This window comes from Notamacropus eugenii, chromosome 4 (genome assembly GCF_028372415.1).
Source record: "Notamacropus eugenii isolate mMacEug1 chromosome 4, mMacEug1.pri_v2, whole genome shotgun sequence".
NCBI lineage: Eukaryota > Metazoa > Chordata > Mammalia > Diprotodontia > Macropodidae > Notamacropus > Notamacropus eugenii.
Window position 1 is genome coordinate 341903044 of NC_092875.1, and position 20649 is coordinate 341923692.

Here is a 20649-nt window from a genome sequence, read left to right on the forward strand (position 1 = left end):
AAAAGCATTGACTAGAACATGTTCTGATCCCTGGGGCACTCCACTGGAGACCTTCTTCCAGGCCAACACTGATTCTGTTTATTAATCTCACTCTTTGGTCTGAACCAAATCCAAATTCAACTACCTAGTGGGACTGCTATACAGTCGATCCAGATTTCTTTATCGAGGAGTATCCTGGCAGAGTGGATGGAGTGCTAAATTTGAAGTCAGAAAGATGTGAATGCTGTTTAACATTTAACATCTCTGTGACTTAATTTCCTCATTTGTAAGATGAGGGAGTTGGACTTCATGGCCTTTAAGATCCATTCCAACTCTAGAGGGAGCTAGGAGACACAGTAGATGGATGGCTGAGCCCAGAGTCAGGAAAGACTGGAAGATAAATCTATGCTCATACACTTATTAGCTGTATGACCCTAGACAAGTCACTTAACCTCTCTGCCTCAGTTTCCTCAGCTGCAAAATAAGGGTAATAACAACACCTGCTTAGCTTCTGCACCATATAAACTCTGATTCCCCTCCTCTCTTCCTCCTTCCAGCCCTGTACCTATTATTTTACAAGCCTATGTCCTTGTCCACAATGATAAGAAACTTCATTAAGCACCTTGGTGAAATCCAAGTGTATAATGTCCCTGCCATTTTCCTGATCTACCACTCTAGTTATCTTGTTAAAAAAAGAAGTGATGCTGATAAGAATAATATATGATACTAACGATAAGAGGCATTTCTATGGACTTTAAAGTTGTACATAATGAAGCCATATCCCTTTGATAATGTGTTCTGGACTTGTGCCAGGAATTAACCTCATATTTACTGGTTTATACTTCAAAGGATTTAAAACATCTGTTTAGCAAATACACTCACAAGTCTTTTCAGTACCATAGGACATTTAAGGCAGCTAGATAGCACAGTGAATATAGTACTAGGCCTGGAGTCGGCAAGTTCAAATCTGACCTTAGACACTTACCAGCTATGTCACTTAGCCTTGCTTGCCTCAGTTTCCTCATCTGTAAAATGAACTGGAGAAGGAAATGGCAAACCACTCCAGTATCTATGCCAAGAAAAACCCACATGGGGTCGTGAAGAGTCAGACACAACTGAAATGAGCAAACAAGAACATTTGTTCCCAAGTTTTGATTGTACACCCTCATCAGTAAAAGATGTTTGAACATACATATGTGCATGTAAAATGTACATATTTCCTTATTTATAAATTTTTCATGTGTATACTAGTTTGCTAATAATTGTGTACATTATAGAGTGTACACAAAAATACAAATCTAAAAAAGATGAGACAGAGACTAAGTACCAGCTGACCCTAGAGGTAATAGGGAAGCAGCAGAGTTTATTGGGTAGGTGAGTGAGGAGCTTACTGTTGTGGGAGGAGGGCAGGATGACATGGTAAGAACTTTTCTTTAAAAAAACTCCTTTGAGAGCTGTGTGAAGGATGGATTAGAGAGGGAGAGACTTGAGGCAGAGAGACCAATTAGGAGACAATTGTCTCCAGTCCAGGAGAGAGATGATGAAAATGTACTGGGATATTAACTGTGTGAGTAGAAAGAAGGGGATGAATGCAAAAGATGTTGTAGAGGGAGAAGTGATAAGTTTGGGAACTAATGGGATATAAGGAATAAGGCAGAGTGAGTGTTTGAAGACGATCCTAAGGTTGTAAACCCGGGAGACTAGAACGATGGTTTGTACTCGGGAAGAAGAGAATTCTGAAATGGGTAGATTTGTGGGGAATGAGTAAACAGGTTCATGATGAGTACTGCAAAAAATCCATACTTACTCATCCTGTGCAACTCACTCCAACCCACTCAAAACAAGAAGGTGGGTTGGGGCTCTTACCAGTCACTGTAGTCGAGCAGAGATCCTGGTCTCTGTGGGTTACCTGGTAGAATTGTGAGGTCATGGTGGATAGGTATGCTGGGTTGGAGGGGGTGGTTTCCTCAATGACATCTGCATGGCTACTGCCGTGGATGCCATGTTAGGATATCATTGCCCCAAAAGACCAATGGGGAGGACTTGAGGGCAAGTGGTATAGACTTGCATAGCAGATAGAGGAACAGAGTGGGAGACCAGGGTTGATGTACTTATGCTGGAGACAAATCCCAGGATCAGCTATTTCAGGTAGGGTAGGATGTGGCCCATCTTCCCACACTTTGATCAGTTGATCACATATGACTTGGAGTCAGCCTACAGGACCATTGCCCTAAGATGTAGTATGTCCATGCATGGTGATAAGAACTAATTAAGAGCAGTGAAATGCTCTGTTTTTTCTCCTGGCTTATCCGAGAGTTCCATTAAAGATTTATGGAGAGCCTACCATATGTAAGTGACTGTATTCCTGTCTGAAATGTGGTCCTATGTTTTTTGTGTTTTTCTCTTGCTCTCTGTAGCTAAAAAGTCTCATTGTTGTTCTTGTCATTCATTAGGAGAATTAGTTCATTCTAGATTTGTTTTTTCTGACATTATTCTGACCTGGAGTTGAAAGGGCTCCTAGAAATGATCTAGTCCTACCCTATCCTTTTTATAGATGAGGAAACTGAGACTCGTAGTCAAGTGATTTACTCAAGGTTACACAAGGTTTGAATGCATGTGTCCACTGCCTCCAAATACAGAGTTTTTTCCACTCCAAGTTGATTTCTTACAGGGCTATAATAATGCACTCAGGTCTACTTTTCAGTGAATACTATATAAACTGAGGAGGGGGGAGGGGAAGCTCTTTAGACCTAGTGGACTTTTTATTTTCCTGTGGATTGTTGTAATTATCCTGGTAGTTGGGGACCTGGAGAACTACACCTGTTAGCATCTAACCTTGTTGAGTATTTGTAGTACAAGGCTTTTTAAAAACCATTTGGCTCACCAACTCAATATCTCCAAACCCTGACCTTGTTTTCAGAACCTTCATGCACCTAGCCTAAAACATCACATTTCTTTTTATTAAGTTTTATTGATGATTTCTGTTTTTATATCAAGGTCACTTCTAGATTTTCCTTCTTCCACAACCCCACGAGCCTTCTCTTGTAACAGTAAAAGAGGTGAACAAAACCAAGAGACAATATTACATACACCCACATTCCCCCATCTCTCCAATGAAAAAAACTGCATTACCTCATGTTTTCTTCTGAGGCAAGATTGATGATGGTCATTACATAGCCTTTGGCTTTGTTTTATTTTTCTTTTATTTACCCAGTCAAGCAATCAATGAGCATTTATTAAATTGCTACTGTTAAATATGTCGGGTCCTGTGCTGGACATTGTGAATACAAAGATAAAATTAAGTAGTTCCTGACTTCAAGGAGCTTATTTTGTATTGGAGGTGGTGATGGCATGGAAAAGTACATGTATATACAAGTGTATACAAAATACTCAGTAATTTGGGGCATAAAAACTGGAGGCTTGGGGAAGATTTCTTGGGAAAGGCTGCACTGGAGCTGGGTTTGAAGGAAGCTAAAGGCAAGAAAGATGGAATATTGTGCGTGAGGAACAGCCAGTTTGGTTGGCCTGTAGAATGCATGACAGGAAAAAACATAAAAGTAGTTTCAATGTCCAGTAAACATTTTAAACTCAACATGTCCAAAACAAGACTCATTGTCTTTCCCTCTACATTCTCCTCACTCTTACTTTCTGTATTACACCATCCTTCCAATCCTCAGTCTCTCAACCTAGGAGTCACCCTGGCCTCCTCACTTTCTCTCACCCCACATGCCAGCTGTTGCCAAGGCTTGTCAATTTCACTGCTGCAACATCTCCTGAACATGCCCCCTGCTCTCCTCTGACACTGCAGCCCTCTGGTGCAATCCCTTTTAATTCCAGTGCCTTCCCTCTTTTAATTTTCTACTTATCCTGTATGTAGCTTTCTTTGCATATGTTTGTTTGTATATCGTCTCCCCCATTAGATTGTAAGCTCCTGAAGGTCAGGGGCTCTCTTTTGCCCCTTTTTGTATCCCCAGAGCATAGCACTATGCCTGGCCTATGGAAGGTATTTAATGAATGTTTATTGATTTGAATTAAACTGAGAGGCAGGAAGGCTCATACAATAATACCAATTCCCACAATTTGTGTGTTTGTCCATTGCCCAAGAAGACCATGCCATCAGATGTGACTTGCACTTGACTATGTTTTGAGTGAGAGAGGGCTGTGCTGGTCACAGCCTCACGTCTCCTCCAGAGCCGTCTGAATCCAGTGACCAGATAAAATAACCAGTGTATATCATTTTGTTGGTTCTGCTGACTTCTGCTGCATCAGTTCATACAAATCTGCCAATGTTTCTCTGTATTCCTCATATTTGTTATTTTTTATCTCAAAATAATTTGTCATGGCCACATGCCACCAATTGTTCAGCCATTTCTCCAGAGAAGAGCACCTATGTTGTCTGGAGTTCTTAGTGTGCATCTTTTAAAAAATCTCCTTGTGCCCAGGAGCTCCACATGTGCTTCACATAGCTCTATCTTTTCTTTCTGATCTAAATTGCAGAATTGTGGCTCACATCCATATGACTCGTTATCAATGCAAAGCACTTTTATATGTATTATGTCCTTTGGTCCTTACCATAGCCCTTTGAAGTAGGTAGCAGGAGTTTTACTGTCCTATCCTGACTGTTGCAGAAGCATAAACAAGCTCTGAGGTAAAATGATTTGCTTATGGTCACATTGCTGGTAAGATAATGGAATCTTAGATCTAGGACTGGAAAGAACCCTAGAAGCCATGTGATTCGATGTCCTCATTCTATAGATGCAAAACAGGCTCACAAGGCTAAGTGAATGGGGATTGATCCTCTGACCCCAGAGTTAGTGCTTTTTGCACCACATCACAAGTCATAGAATTTTGGTCCAGGAAGGGATACTATCAGTATCAAGGTTTAAAGTCCATGTGTAGCTGAAAGGGGGATGATTATCTTTCTTTCTGCCTTTTACTGAACTGTCATCCTTCTTCATTCCCATCCACAATTCCAAGGCAATCAATGAAGTCACTTAACTCTGTTTGCCTCAGTTCCCTCATCTGTAAAACGAGCTGGAGAAGGAAATGGCAAACCACTCCAGTATCTTTGCCAAGAAAACCCCAGATAGGGTCACAAGAAGTCATACAAGCCTAAAATCACTGAACAACAACAAAAATCAGTATCAAGGTTTAAAGTAGATTACTCCACATGTAGCCTAAGGAAGGTGGTCATCTTTTTCTTTGTCTGCTACTGGCCTACTAACCTTATTCATTCCTATCCATAGTTCTATGGCATTCACCTATATTTCTAAATTAATTACAATGTTTATAACATCTTTCTCATTAACTAAACAGTTAGCTCTGACACCCTATCTCAGTTTATTAAATATTATAAGCTCATGTGCTTATAGGTTTAGGGATAGAAAGGTTGTTAGAAGTTATCAAATCTTATTTTGTATATATGTATATATATGTATGTATGTATGTATGTATTCATGAATATGTGTGTATATGGGTGTATCTAATTGTAAGGCTTACTCCCTCATTTTATAGATGAGGAAACAGGACCAGAAATGTTAAGGGAACAAGGTTATACATATAATAAATGGTGGAGCTGGTATTTCATCTTAGGTTCTCTGACTCCAAACTTTATGTCATTTCTGTTATATAAATTCTGTGTATCTCCCTCTTATTTATTTTATAAACCAGAGAAAATTCTCTATATATCAACCCCCCTAATTTTCTAGGTTTAAATAAAGGTTGCTGGCTATACTATTTATTAAAAGTATGATTAAAAACCAAGCTAAGACATAAATAAGTACTTATAATATATCAGCTGCAAAAAGACCACAGCCAAAATCACCTTTAACTATTATTAAAAACTGCTGACTTCTCAATTTTGGACACATAATCCTATCATTCAGCTTTCTCAGGATAGCTGACAAAGTCTTTCAAGAACTCTCTTCATAATGTTTCTTTGCATAATAAAATTAAAGCAGTGTTGTTAGGAAATCAATTGTCTTCAGCCTCTTTCTCCCTTTACCTTTCTCAGTCTTACTTCTTCCATAATAAAAAACTAGATTTTTCAGAATAACAGTTTAATGACAATTCCTCAAGACACTAGTTCTTTAAAACAGGACCAGGGACAGAACCTGGGATTTCATTGGTATCTGGAACTCCCAAGTGAGGGAACTCCCTCAATGCAAATCAGAACCTTCTTTGCAGTTTAAAGTCTTAGTTTCATGAAGCAGTAAGGGATGAAATGACTTGCCCAGGGTCACATAGCCTTCTGTTAGAGATGGGACTGGAACTCAAGTCTTTCTCGCACATTGCCTTTCCTTAGCCCTATGGGCACAGCATTTATGTTTTTTGTAGGAGAGGTCATTGAAGTTTGTGTTATACTTCATATTAAGATGAGGAAACTGAGACCCAAAATCTGTCAGAAAAGGAGGCAACCCCAACCAATTTTTCATCATGACCATTTCTCCCAAATTGACCAGATTTCCAGCACCTGGTAATTTCATAGTGATGGTCCCTTATCCACTGGTAGTTGTATTGGCATTAGCTCTTATCTAAATAATCTGTATCCCTGCCAGGGATTCCTAGTCAGAATGCCCGACTGCCCAGTATGCTGGGATGGGGATCATGCCTGAAACAGGGTGTGTGACTTTGAGAAAATTAAAAAAACATAAAAGAAGCAAACATATGGAAAGAAGGAGACAAAATCCTTCTTCTATCCAGGACATACTCACGTTGGGAAGCTGTAAGAAGGAGAGAGAGGAAAAAAACCAGGTAGTTATCAGTTCATCTTTCTAATACAAACTGATTTCTTTAAAGTGTTATCCAAAGGGCTCACTCCTCAGTCTGGGTGACAGTATTACGAAAACTGCATCTTCAGGGTTGTGTTTAAAAAGGGTTAACAATTTGCTCTTGGATAAAAGCATTTTCTCTATCATTTTCTCAAGTCTTAACATGCAACAAAACAATGACGAACCCTGGTTTGTAGAGTTTGCTCATCTCCCAGGTGTAAATGCTTAAACTGAAAATTTAATAAGAATTTCAGCCTTGTTTCAGCACACTCCTGCTTATCTTCATGATAACTGAAATTGACTGGTAGAATATTTGTATTAAAAGGTAGGTTTTTTTTTTCTGGGAAGAGTTTGGGACTGTAGAATTTTGCAGTTGTCCGAAGATAATCTAGTCTGTTTCCCCCCTTCTGTTTAATTCTGGACTCAACTTGTCCTTTTTTTTTCTTTTGTTTTTCTTTTTAAAACTAAATATGTTATTTATTTTTAACATTCCTTTAAAATTTTTTTGTTTCAAATTCTTTCCCTTCTTCCTGACCTTCCTGCACTCAATGAGAAGGCAAGCAATAGGATATCAATTATACATGTGAAATGATGCAAAACATATTTCCATATTAGCCATATAACAAAAAGCAGGAAAAATAAAGAGATAAAAATTATACTTCAATTTGCACTTAAAGTTCATTGGTTCTCCCTCTGAAAGTAGATAACATTGTTTTTCATCATGTGTCCTTTGAAATTGTCTTGGATCATTGTATTGATCAGTTTTTGATAAGTCTTATCAGTATTGATAAGCCTTTCACAGTTGACAGTCTTTACAATATTGCAGTTACTGTGTACAATGATCTCCTGATTCTGCTTATTTCACTTTGTATCAGTGCATATAGGTCTTCCCATGTTTTCTGAAACCATCCCTCTCATCATTTCTCACAGCACAATGGTACTCCATCACAATCATGGATCACATCTTGTTCCAAACTATCCATTTTCAATGTCTGTTCAATAGACATTGATTGACAAACTGAAAGTTATCTAATAGTGTGCCACAATTTAGGCAATAGATACTCTTCATCTACTTGGCTTTTCTTTTGTGAGATGGTTGGGCCAAACCCTTTTGCATGGTTATAGATCTCTTCTGAGAGGCTACTTCAGTTAGGCTATGAACTCTTTGAGAACCATGACTGTTTTTTCCTTGTATCCCCAGGGCTTAGTACAGCACATAGTGGTTACTTAAAAATGCTTGTCAACTGACCATTCTGGGGTTTGGTGCAACCAGCACAAGGATATCTGCAAAAAGAAGCATCTGGAGGACATTGTCAACAATAGGACATCCCTCAGCTGGGTGATTCAGTGGATAGAATGCTGGATCTGGAGTCAGAAATACCTGAGTTCCAATCTGGTCTCAGACACTTACTAGCTGTGTGACCCTGGGCACATCACTTAATCCTGTTGACTTCAGTTTCCTTGTCTGTAAAATGAACTGAAAAAGGAAGAAGGAAACCAATCCAGTATCTCTGCCAAGAAAGCCTCCAAATGGGGTCACAAAAAGTCGGACATGACTGAAAAAAATGACAGAACAACAACTTCCATTTACACTCTTGAATCTCCATGTAAGCAATGAATGCCATTGGCAAGCATAAGTGTCTTTGCACTATTCTGGTACTGAGGTTCATCATGAAGTCTTCAGACAGGGTTATCTCTGTTGTTATATCTTATAAGAGTCTAATGATTTTGACGTATTCTTGGGAGACACTGTGGGAAGGGTAGTCACTGTGTGCAGAAAAACACCGTGTGCATTGGAATCTTGTATTCTCCACATGTAGTACCTGGTATATAGTAGGTAGGGGCAGCTAGGTGATGCAGTGGATGGAGCACCAGTGCAGGAGTCAGGAGGACCCGAGTTCAAATCTCACTTCAGACACTTGATACTCACTAGCTGTGTGATCTTGGGCAAGTCACTTAACCCCAATTGCCTCATCCTGGGTCATCTCCAGTCATCCTGATGAATATCTGGTCACTGGATTCAGATGGCTCTGGAGGAGAAGTGAGGCTGGTGACGTGCACAGCCCTCCCTCACTCAAAATAAAGTCAAGTGCAACTCATGTCATTATTTCTCTGATGGCATGGTCTTATTCAGCAACGAAGGATGAACACATATGTAGTGGTACTTAATAAATACTCACTGATTGATTTCAGTGAATCATGTGATAGTATGATATCATGAAGTAATCTATGGAAAGCACTTTGAAACTAACTTCAAAATGTTATAAAGTTAATACTATGATTAATCTTTTGGCTATTTTACTTGCTGTGAATATTATCCCATAACATCTCATGATCTTTAGTATGTTGATAACATACTATTTCAGTAGACCTGTTGGGATAAGTCCTCTGTTAGCCAGAGGCCTTGGCACTGGCACTTTGGTAAGCTTTGGAAACATTTGGACCCAAGAGAGGCCACATTTAGAAGCCCTCTTCCTCCAAGACTGACTGCTGAACAAAAGAGGAAAGACTTTTCTAAGTCATTTGGAAAGATTTTATAGACCTGAATGCAGGGTCACAGAGCGAGGTGAGCCCAAGTGAGGACCAGAGTAGCCTTAGGTGACATGGTGAAGTTGAGGGTGTTGTTTTCAATACCCTTTAATTGTACTTTCTGTTTGTTTTCCTAGCTTTCAAAAACAGCTCCTTTCTAAGGGCAGGGACCAATTTTTTGCCTTTCTTTGTATCCCTAGAGTTTAGCACAGTACCTTACAAATACCACATGCTTAAAAAACACTTTTTGACTGACAAACTCACTCCTTTCAGAAGAAAAACATTTAAAAAATTATGAACACTATAGTGTTCCACCAATTACTCTATTCTAGGAATATTTGCATTTTGAAAGAGAATATATAGGGGTGGGTGAATCCAAAGTAATAGCTTTCTAATGATGGAATTTCAGGTGCAGTTGACACGTAGGTGGGGGGAGGCGGAAGAAATGTATTTTTAGGCATCTGAACCTTTCTGATATTTTGAAATATTAGCTAGGGGAAACCTGCTATCTGAACCTTCAGCAATCACAGGGTGAATCCAGCAGAAGTATGACATAGGGATGAAATTTAATTTAACCAGGATAACCCATTCCCCAAGAATATCTAAAGCTTTCTACCATCTAGCACTGTGGTTTTGCTGTTTCAGGAGAAAAAAAATTTACCCTACACTCACTCTGCTGCTCAAAGCCTTTTAACATCATATAATTTAATTCATAAATGAATTAAATTCAAGCTTCCTGGTTTGGCATTCAAGGCTTTATATAATCTACCCTCAAATTTACTTTTCCAGCCCTGTTTTCCACTCCTCCCATGCTTTCAAGTCAAACATCATCATTATGGAAAGATTTCTCTCCTTCTCTTCCTCTCTTTGCCTTTATCCCTATTGAAATTCTACCTGTACTTCAAGGTCCATTTTCAGTGACAGTTCCTTCCTTAGGCCTTCTTCTCTGATCTTCTCAACAAGTCCTGAGGCAACTGTTTGGTGTGATAGAAAAAACACCAGCTCTGACATGAGAGAACCAATGTTCAGATATCAGCTTTTACGCTCACTAACTGTGTGACCTTGGGCAAATGACTTCCCTTCTCTGGGTTTCAATTTACTCCTCTAAAAAATATAGGATTAACCTAAATGTTTTCTCTGGTTGCACCAAGCTACAAATCTATCACTTAATTCTACCTCCACAGCATATTGTTTATAACTCTCTCATATTTAACACATCATACCAGCTACTGCATCAGTGATTGATGTTAAGTTGTCTGATTCTGATTCTTCATGACCCCGTTTGGGGTTTTTGTGGCAAAGAACCTGGAGTGGTTTGCCGTTTCCTTCTCCAGCTCATTTTACGGATGAGGAAACTGAGGCAAACAGGGTTAAGTGACTTGCCCAGGGTCACACAGCTGGTAAGTGTCTCAGGCCAGATTTGAACTCAGGAAGATGAGCACTCTACCCCCTGCAACACTTAGCACTACAGCTACTTATCTACTTTTCTTTTCTGCTAGATTATAAACTCCTGGAAGGCAGAGCTTGTGCCCTGCAGGAATGTGCATCTTTGGTAGCACCTATGAAATGAAAGCAGAAGACTATAACAAGTCCGGAAATATTTTAAAGCAAATGTCATTTTAAAAATATTCCTAGTGCTCCTCTGGATTATCCAGTCTCCAATTCATAATAACAGATGGGATTCCTTAAAGACAATTACCCCAGGTTCAAGGTATTAAGTAGGGGGGCGGGGGGGGGGGGGGCGGTGTGAGTGGTTGTCACTCCCAAAACTATTGCTCATGAGCCCCCACTGGTATATTTAGCTTGTGTCTAGTCTACCAGAGAATACAATTAACTCAAAGCAAAGATATTTACTAGAACAGAAGAGTGACAACACCCCTCCCCCACAAACCTGGTACATACTCTTCCACAAATACACATAATGGCCGTTGGGAGAGTGGAGATGTGTCAAGTTTACAAGGGGAAAAGGCAGACCTATAGGGGATACATGTAGCCAAGCCCATGGGAAGAGGACAACACATGCCTCTCATGCCTCTCATGCAGCAGTGCTGCAGGGCCTCTCCTAACTTCCTTACTGTTACCACCAACTTTGGATTCTGACTCTAGCATGCACTCTTACATTGGATGCTACCAGATGCTGCTGTAATGGCTGCTGCTTAATTGCTTGGCTATAATCACCATTGTCTCCAGCTTTGGGCACTGCTAAACACTTTTTGGAAAGAACTTGAACCCTTCCCTAGAGACAGCAGGAATTTCCATAGGATTCCAGTTTCATGCAGTAGATTCTTGACTCCTAGGCCCTCTAGATGAATATCTGGCAGATTCATCTTCTTAGCTTCTAAACTCCAAGTCTCTCCCATCAGCCCACATCTGTGAATGAGCTGAGAAAAATTCCTGAGCAAGCTCATTGTCTTTGCCAAAGTTCAGCCTTCTAGATGTTCTCAATGTTTTCACACCCTTTACAAATCTTTGAATAAGTAGGCCATTTGAGTTCTGCAGAGGGCCAAGTCTGGGAGGGGCTTTGGCCTACACGCTTACATACTATTTTTGGAATGTAACTTTCTGAATATAGAACATAATTCTTAGCACCTTTGCCCCCTTTTTGTCACTCTACTGCTGTTACTGTAGAAGTGGAATTGGATTACATAGAACCAAGAGCTCTTTTTTGTTAATCTCATTGAAGGTAGGGACTGTTTCTTTTTTCGTCTCATTATCCCCAGTGCCCAACACAGTGCCTTACATATGTCAGGTTCAATAGATTCTGTTGGAGCTGTATTTTTCTTTCATTCCTGGGTCTCCATGATCAAAGAATGTATTACCACTGGCCACCCAGTTGGTGATACCTCTCCATTCTTAACTAAGCTGGTCCTTAGAAAGCAGATGTAACTGGTTACATAAATGGAATTCAAAGAGAGGATTTAATGTATAAGCAAGACTCATGCTCCTGTAGTATCCATGCAATGTTAAGAGATCTAGATGAAAGCCTAAGAGTATCGAGTGGGCCATTTTACAGGAGGGCATGGAAAAGAACCACACAGTATTGTCTACCTGAAAGTTTGGTGAAAAGAGGCAAACAGGCTAGTTGGTATATAAATTCATATTGTTTATTCCCTTAAAGTTATACATGGAGCTAGAGCTTTAATTCTGACTGCCTGATAAAAAGAATGAGAAACCTTATACATGTTTTAGAGCAATCCCAGCTCAGGATGGCTATGTCCCTCAGATTTATGATCTCCATATGTGTTTAATCATAGTTAAGGAATTTTCTTAATTGAGTAAGTTGTAAATACAATAAGATAAGAGAGTTGATAAAGTGTCAATTGAAATTACAACCCAGGATATCTGTGTTTCCTTTACCATTAACATAATATAACATAGAATATGTCCATAAAATATTTAGATAAGAAAAATCCCATTATTCAAGATAGTGTCTTAGGTTAAGGCTCCTCATCCTTAATGGTAATAAACAGAGGAATACTCTTGGTCAGTTTCATCTGGCCTTATGGTTTTAGACACAGGAAGAGGAATTCTGGGTTTACTCAGAGAACAAGGAAAGGCATGTTTATTAGACAGAGGTGCTTCTTCTAGCTGATTACTTCAGGCTTTGGTCCGTATTGGGGTTCAAATGATCTTAAATGATTATCAGCATAAAAAGACATTGAGGACTTAATTCATTGAAATATACAGAATATAATAGAAAGACTCATTGATAATTTTTGTTTCCAGAGAACCTTTCTTAAAATACATTGGAGAGATCTAGGAACTGGAAGGAGGACCCTGAGGAAGTCCTAGTTTTCTCCCATTAGTATATTCGTATATTGAATGGTCTTGTCAGATTAGCTGCTGGTCCTGTTGACAGGAGAGGGCAGCCTGGCTGTGAGGGGATGAACATGGAGGGAAAATAGGAGGAAAGAAGGAGAAAAGAAACCAAGAAACTCTCAGGTGAAGGTTGGGAGAGATTACCAATAGAAGACAAACTTTGAGAATAGGAAGAGGCACTGTGACACCTACTTGTCATAATATCTCTTGCATCTTGTTAAATTTGTTAAGTTGAGTCCCATTGTAGTTTAAGATTTCCATTTTTGCCAGTGATTCTGTGACATTGGTGCTATAAGTACACTTGGTGGGTATCTCACATGATGTGTGGAATCTTGCAAAAACAAGCAGTCCTTGTAGACTCATATCCTTCTTTCCTTAACTCTACAGGAAGATAAGGCATCACTTTCTAATTAATTAAAACGAGGGAAGGTGGTATATATTTTGCTTATCAGGTAACACCCTGTACTCCAGTCACCGGGACAGTGGGCCCATCAGGGTGTTTTTTGACACATAGGCAGAAGATTCTCTCTATGCACACATGCAGTTTTCCCACCATGAAGAAATCCTTGCTGAGTGAGTTCTGAACTGCAGCCTAGGGGTGATACACAATTATTTCTCAGGATCATAAAAATAGGACAATCTAGACTCTTCTTCCCTGTACCTGGGAAGTTTCCAAATTCAGTGAAATCCTCTGTATTTATAATTAAACTAGCAGCCACATTCCTTTAGTTATGTATTTCTATTAAACACACTAAAATGCAAAGAAAACCATTTTTTGTTACCCTCTCAAAACACTTCTCCTACTCACCTCTCCCCAAACTCATCAGGTTCCTTATCAGGACTTTGGAAGAAAGCTCCAAAGCAAGAGAAAAATTGAGTGAAGAGATTGCCTATCTGCAATGGATGGACTCTGCGACAAAAGAGAAATCTGGGATGATGCTGAGAAAATTGGGTTGGTCTCCTGGTCTTCCCACCAGTTGTTGCCACTTTCAGAAGCTGCCTTTTTCAACATCTCTCCTGGACTCACCCTCTTCCCTTGTTCATCTCTGATTGGTTGCTCTGGTCCCCATTCCAATATCAGCTTCCTGGCCATTGCTCCTGGGGCAGACTGGATCAGCAACACTGCCAGCATTTGGCACCCTCTTCCGCATTAAGGTCTGTGTTTTAAGGGCCAGCTGGGAAAAGGGCCAACAGTCTCTCTTTCCACTACCTGCAGTAGTGGAAAGTAGTGGAAAGCAGTAAAAACTGGCAGGAAATCTCTCCAAAAGGAAATGAAGGAAGAAAGAAAGAACCCTTCCCCACCCCCAGAGCCTTTGGGCTCATTCTCAGATTCTGCCTCTACTCTAGTGTCTCCCTAGGGAAAACCTTCTGTTTTCCTCACTGGGGAACTTGTGGGGAGAGGGAAGAAACCCAATTCCAGAACCCCTGTTACCTTTCAGCTCTCTTTAAATGAGCATTATCCTCATTCCTGGGGGAGAAGAGAGAGAAATAATACTACTTCAAATAAATAGAGAGCTGTGTGTGTACACCAGTTATTATTTCTACAACAAAGGCTCTGTAGATGTCTCATTGCTCTTCAGAATCACATTTGGTGTTGTGTTTCTGTGAAGTGTATTGAGTTCTGCCTTCTTCCCATATGAAATGTGGAGGAAATAGTTTCCTTCTCTATTTCATTTTCTCCTGTTTGGTTTAAATTCTCAGAAACAACCTTGACTTTTGAATTTTCTGAAGGCTTTCTTCAACTACACTGACACAATGATTGATGATCTGGTTACCAGATTGAAGACTGGTGGTACAATGTGTTTCTAAAAATGTACCATGGACAGACCCACCAGTACAATGGGGCCCGTAGGAGGGAGATCCAGAGGCAACTCCATACACCCTCTCCAGGACTGTCCTTATTGTGACTAGTTTCACTGTATAAATGAATTAACACTACCTTAACCAGATTACTCCCTTCTATAACTATGCTGGTGGCCTAAGGTTAGTTATACATGAAAATCTGAATTCTAAAATTATAATAAGTCAGCCAGTTACAGAAGCAGCCTTTGGGTAATGGAAAAAGCAGTAGATTTTCTAGGAACCTGAGTCTGAATCTTGTTTCTGCTAATGACTATTTGTGTGACTTGGAGTAATTTAACTCAACAAATTTTTATTAAGCATCTACTACATGTAAGTCACTGTACTAGCAGCTAGAATTACACAGATCAAAGTGTAACAGTCCCTGACCTCAAAGGTTTACACTCTAATCACAGGATTGAACACATACACAGAGAAGTAAAAACAAAATATAATCAAAGTAGACTACAGAATCATTTCAACAGGGAAAGGTCATTAACAGCTTGGGCTCCAGATGAGGTGTTGCATTGGAGGTGCTGCAAAAGCTGGGCTTTGAAGTAATCTAGGGACTCTAAGAAGTGGATGGTAAGAGAGAAGTGGCTTGATTTTCTAGACATCAGTTTCTTTTTTTGTAAAATGAGGGGGTGAGACTAAGTGTTCTCTAACCTCCTTTCTGGTTCTCAGTCCTCTGATATGAGGGTGACTGGCTCTTCACATTACAGAAGCATTCTTTATTTATATGGGTATTCACTGCAAGGACCCAATTAACTGGCCAATCTTCTTCCCTAGCACATTGAAAGTAGGATTTTTTTTATATTTTAAAACATTTTGAGTTTCAAATTCTCTCCCTCCCTCCCCTAGCCCTTCATTGATAAGGCAAACAATATGATGCCCATTGTTAAGTCATGCAAAAGATGTTATTATATTAATTGTTGCCAAAAAAGGCAAGAAAAAGGGAAAAAATGTTTTAATACGTACTCAGAATTCATCAGTTCTTTCTGGAGGTGAAAAGCATTTTCTATCTTCAATCCTTTGCAATTGTCATGGATCATTGTATTGATTAGAGTAGCTAAGTCTTTCACAGTTGATCATTGAGCAATGTTGCTATTACTATGTACAGTGTTCTCCTGGTTCTGCTTACTTCACTTTGTATCAAGTCATATACATCCTCCAAGATTTTTCTGAAACCATCTCCTTCATCATTTTTCATAGCACAGTAGTACACCATCACAATCATATATGCTTTTTAAACATTCCATTTCCAGTGCAACTTTTCAGGAAGACCTAAAAGACTTCTATCATGTCATTCCCTGATACAAAAATCTTCAATGTTTCTCCATTACTTAAATATTTCAATGGATCCACAACCTCACTGATTTTGGCACTCCCATTGGTATAGAGCCCAAACCTATCAGGGCCTTCTCCTTCCTTATAATTCTTTTCCATATTCTACCATACTCCTCCTTGGGGTAGGAAGGGTGTCCACTTAACAAGTTGAAGGCCTAGAGCTCTTGACCTTGTGGGAGCACCAATATATTCATAAGGGCTTTCCGTCTTTTATTCCTATTGTCACTATGTGACTATCCACTCTCTTTTTTTCTTTTCATACATTTCCATGATAGTATTATTTTCTTTATTTCTCCTGTACAATTCTTTCTTGGTAACATGGTGCAGACTGCTCATGCCTACCATATTTCTCTCCATGGCCCTTTGAGTAATCCACAACTTTAATTCTATACATAATGTGGTATTCCATGCTTGGTATATACAAATAGTTCAGGGATAAGGAACCCACATCCTTGAGGCCACATGTGGTGTTCTAGATTCTTACATCAGTTGAAAGGCCACATTTAAGGGTCTAGAAGGCCACAGATTCCCCACTCCTGAATTAGCATTTTCTTAAGAATATTGGTATTTTTTTTTAAAAAAAGGGAGGCATTTCAGGTTATTAAAATCACTGCATAACTTCCTAAATGCAATCTACTCCAAACTCCTACTGTTCAAGTGTGGATCTAGCTCATTGTATGTGCTGCCTTTCCAGGGTATATATCCTGATGGACCAGCTCAATGGGTCTTCTATCCAACTACATACCATAGTCTGGGTAATAGGGGTAGACCACACATTTGGACGTTAGGTCAGATTCCTTTGAGTGATTATGGACTTTGTTTAGCAGACTTTGAAATTTTCTAGGACATGGTTTAGTCAGTACAATACCTCTTGTCAATGGGAAATCTCACTATATAGGGAAGCCCTCTCCCTGTTTACTTTGTACTGGATACCCTCCCTGTTATATGACAGGAGGAAGCACCAATTGGTGAGCACCTTTGTTGTTGTTCAGTTGTTTTCAGGTATGTCAGACTCTTCATGACCCCTTTTGGGGTTTTTTTGGCAAGGATATGGGAGTGGATTGCCATTTCCCTCTCCAGCTCACTTTACATATGAAGAAACTGAGGTCAATATGGTTAAGTAACTTGCCCAGGGTCACATAGTTAGTGTCTAAGGTCAGATTGGAACCCAGATCTTCCTGATTCCAGGTGGTCTATCTACTGCACCACCTAGCTGCCCAGTGAGCACCTATCTCCCATCACATTTCACCTGATACTTGTATAGGCACCAAATACCCAGGCATTGCCCTGGCATCCACTGAAGGGAATTTTGTCCTAATGTTGAACATGTTTCTCTATATAGAGTGGAAACATTCCCAAGTAAGGAGCATGGATATCACAGCATCTGGAAATGTCCAGAAAAGGGCAAAATAGAGTTAGCAGGTGAAAGGAAAGGGCAGGTCCAGAGCAGAGGAAGCCTGCTGCAAGGGAGATCATCTGATGGGTAGCCCAAAACCAAGGGAGTATTTTTGGATTATATCATTCTTAGAAGCAGGCTATGTATAGATAATGAGGTAAAGGAAGGCGTCAGAGTACTCTAAGGTTTTTCATCTGGGAAACTGGAAGAATGGTGGTGCCCCTCCCAGAGCTCTGAGTGAATGGCTTGGGTGGCATCCATCTGCCAGCTCTTATTTATACTTTTCATTTTCTGTTTTGCTCAAGGGCTGAGCCACTTGGGAAGGTTCCCATTGTACGACGGGCACTCATGAGGGAAAGAACAAGGTGTCCCTGTGGAGTAGCTATACAATTTTCCACAACTTCTCTATTATAGGGCAGGGGAAGAGAGGGAGATGTCTATTTTTATGGAAGAAGATGAGAGAACAAATCCAAGGCTTATAGTTTCAAATTTGGGGGGGGAAGGCCTAGCCACAAAGCAGTATAACACCTAACTAAAACTTAAGGAAAAATTAAGCAACAAACCACTATGTAAGTCAAATAGGAAAGGTTTGTGTTATTAAGACGTTCAAGAAAAAATATTGAAGAATCTATTTAAATGCTAATGTACCATAAAACTGGACAATAGCAATAAATCTTAGAAATGTCACTGCACTTTCCTGTCCTGGGCCCAAGCTGTAACAGTATACTGTCTCTTTCCCTCTCTCGGTGACCACTCATGGGCAGCTTCATTTATACCTGAATACATTGAAATGGTGGTCCCAGTGGTGTGGGTGCCCCCTCCAACCCATGTAGAGCATGGCTTCCTCAGCCTGGGGGGTTCATATTCATGTTTCCCCAGAAATCTTTCACAGGGAATTTACCTGTGCATCTGTCTTTGTAATAATAGGATCTCAGTGTACCTCTGCATTGTTATTAGATTTTAGCTTGCTTTTCTTTTTTGAGACACGATTTTGTTAGAGTAGGGATCTCCAAAAGAGGAAACTCCCTCTACCAGTGCTCAGTAATTTATAGTGTTAAAGAGCTGCCTAGGGGCAAGGAGAGATTAAATGACTTGCCTGTGGGTCATACTACCAATATAAGAGGTGGGACTAGAACCCAGGTTTTCTTTACTCTATCTCTCACTCCACACTGTTGTTCACATGTTTATGTCATGAGATTATGGATACCCAGGAATGCTCCTTGGACTCAATTTGCCTGTACACCTTTGTATCCTATTAAGTAGGGGGAGACATATTTAGATGAATTCAGGGCTGTTGACAAATCTAAATAACTGAGTTTCAACACTCTTAGAAGGGAATATGTACAGCAACTGTGGGAGAAAGTTCCCTTAGAGGGCACAAGAGCTCACCATAAGTCAAGAAAAAAAAAAGGTGGACCTGTTCTGATTGTAGCAGAAGAGACCTGAGGGAGAGCTAAAAGGTCTGTATTATTCCAGGGACCAGTATTCTAGGTACTTCTAGAAATCTCCAAGAAAACTCCTGAGATAGCTGGTCTCTGGAAAAGCAGCATAACCTCAGAACTGCCACTGCTCTGTAACAATAACCAAGAAAATTCAGCAACAATGACAATAACATGTAGTGCTTTAAGGTTTATAAAGCATTTTCCACATAATATCTCATTTCTTCTGATTTGATTATCACAACAACCCTGTGAGGTTATTATTGTCTATTATTATTTCCATTTTGTAGCTAAGAAAACGGGCTGAGAGGGGTTACAAGATTTGTCAGGATCCCATAGCTAGTGAGTGAGTAGCAAGATTTGAGCTCAGGTTTTACCTGACTCTAAATCCATGACGGTATTCATTCCACAAGAGTGAAAACATGATTTGATTTGAGTATTCAAATGCTGTCTTTGTTATTTACTATCTGTGTGATCTTGGTTCAGTCAGTTGTTTTTCAGTTGTGTCCAACTCTTCATGACCCCATTTGGGGTTTTCTTGGCAAAGATACTAGATTGATTTGCCATTTTCTTCTCTAGCTCATTTTACAGCTGAAGGAAGTGGGGAAAACAGGGTTATGTGACTTTTTTCAAGGTCACATAGCTAATAAGTGTCTGACATCAGATTTGAACCCAAGAAGATGAGTCTTCCTGACTGCACTCCCAGCACTCTGTGCATTAGGGCACCACCAAGCTGCCCCTGTATGATCTTGGGTATGTTATTTAGCCTCTTTCGGCTGAAGTTTCCACATCTAAATGGAGGGAAAAGACTAGAAGGGCTTTGAAGTCCTTTCCAGCTTTGGATCTCATTTTAGGCATCACCTTCCCTCACTCGAATGTACCTCGGTTTACGAGTAACCTAGGTTAAGAATGCTTTGCTGGACAAGGAAAAATTTTTTGCAAAATTTGTCTTGCAGGATGTTAGAAGTGCATCCATTTAATAAGCCCCCAACAGTGAGAAACATGCTCACCTTAAATAAAGAACAATACCTGTCGAGAAATCAGGAAGGCCTTTGTTAATCTTGACATCCATTCCCCCTGAATGGACAAGCAGCTTCCCCAGTAAGGTTACAGATAGATTACAGGAAGACTATAACACGTGGAGGAAGATGGGGCTTCTTATACTGTTTTCTGAAGTTTGGATGTCCCGAGACACTGTCCCCTGGCCATGTGACTCCATGTTCTCCTCCCTGATAGGCCCTGCCTCACACAGCTTCTTGGGCCTGAGCTTTTGTCTCTGACCTCTTCCCTCTCCATGCTAGGTCACAACCCCTGTCATCTAGGAATGTGGACAACAGAACTTTACTTCCCCAAAATCCCCCCTCTTTCTTTATTAAAATTTCTGTTTCCACACCTAAATCCAATCAACAAACACCTACTCACATTCTTTCCCCTATGAATTCTTTCCTTCATCTATCTCCCTTTATATGAATATGGGAAGGGAGCAAAATTGACCGATGCATTGACAAATTACAAGGTGGCAGTTCCCTTG

At 40.0% G+C, this 20649-nt stretch overlaps 1 long non-coding RNA gene across 2 annotated transcripts in view; it reads left to right on the forward strand.

Moving 5' to 3' along the window:
• The first annotated feature begins 1970 nt into the window (after positions 1–1970).
• LOC140501531 (uncharacterized) overlaps positions 1971–20649 on the forward strand; it is a 41335-nt gene continuing 22656 nt past the window's right edge. For both annotated transcript variants that reach the window (XR_011966219.1, XR_011966220.1), the window contains exon 1: positions 1971–2127. This is a non-coding gene — a long non-coding RNA (uncharacterized lncRNA). The remainder of the gene's footprint in view (positions 2128–20649) is intronic.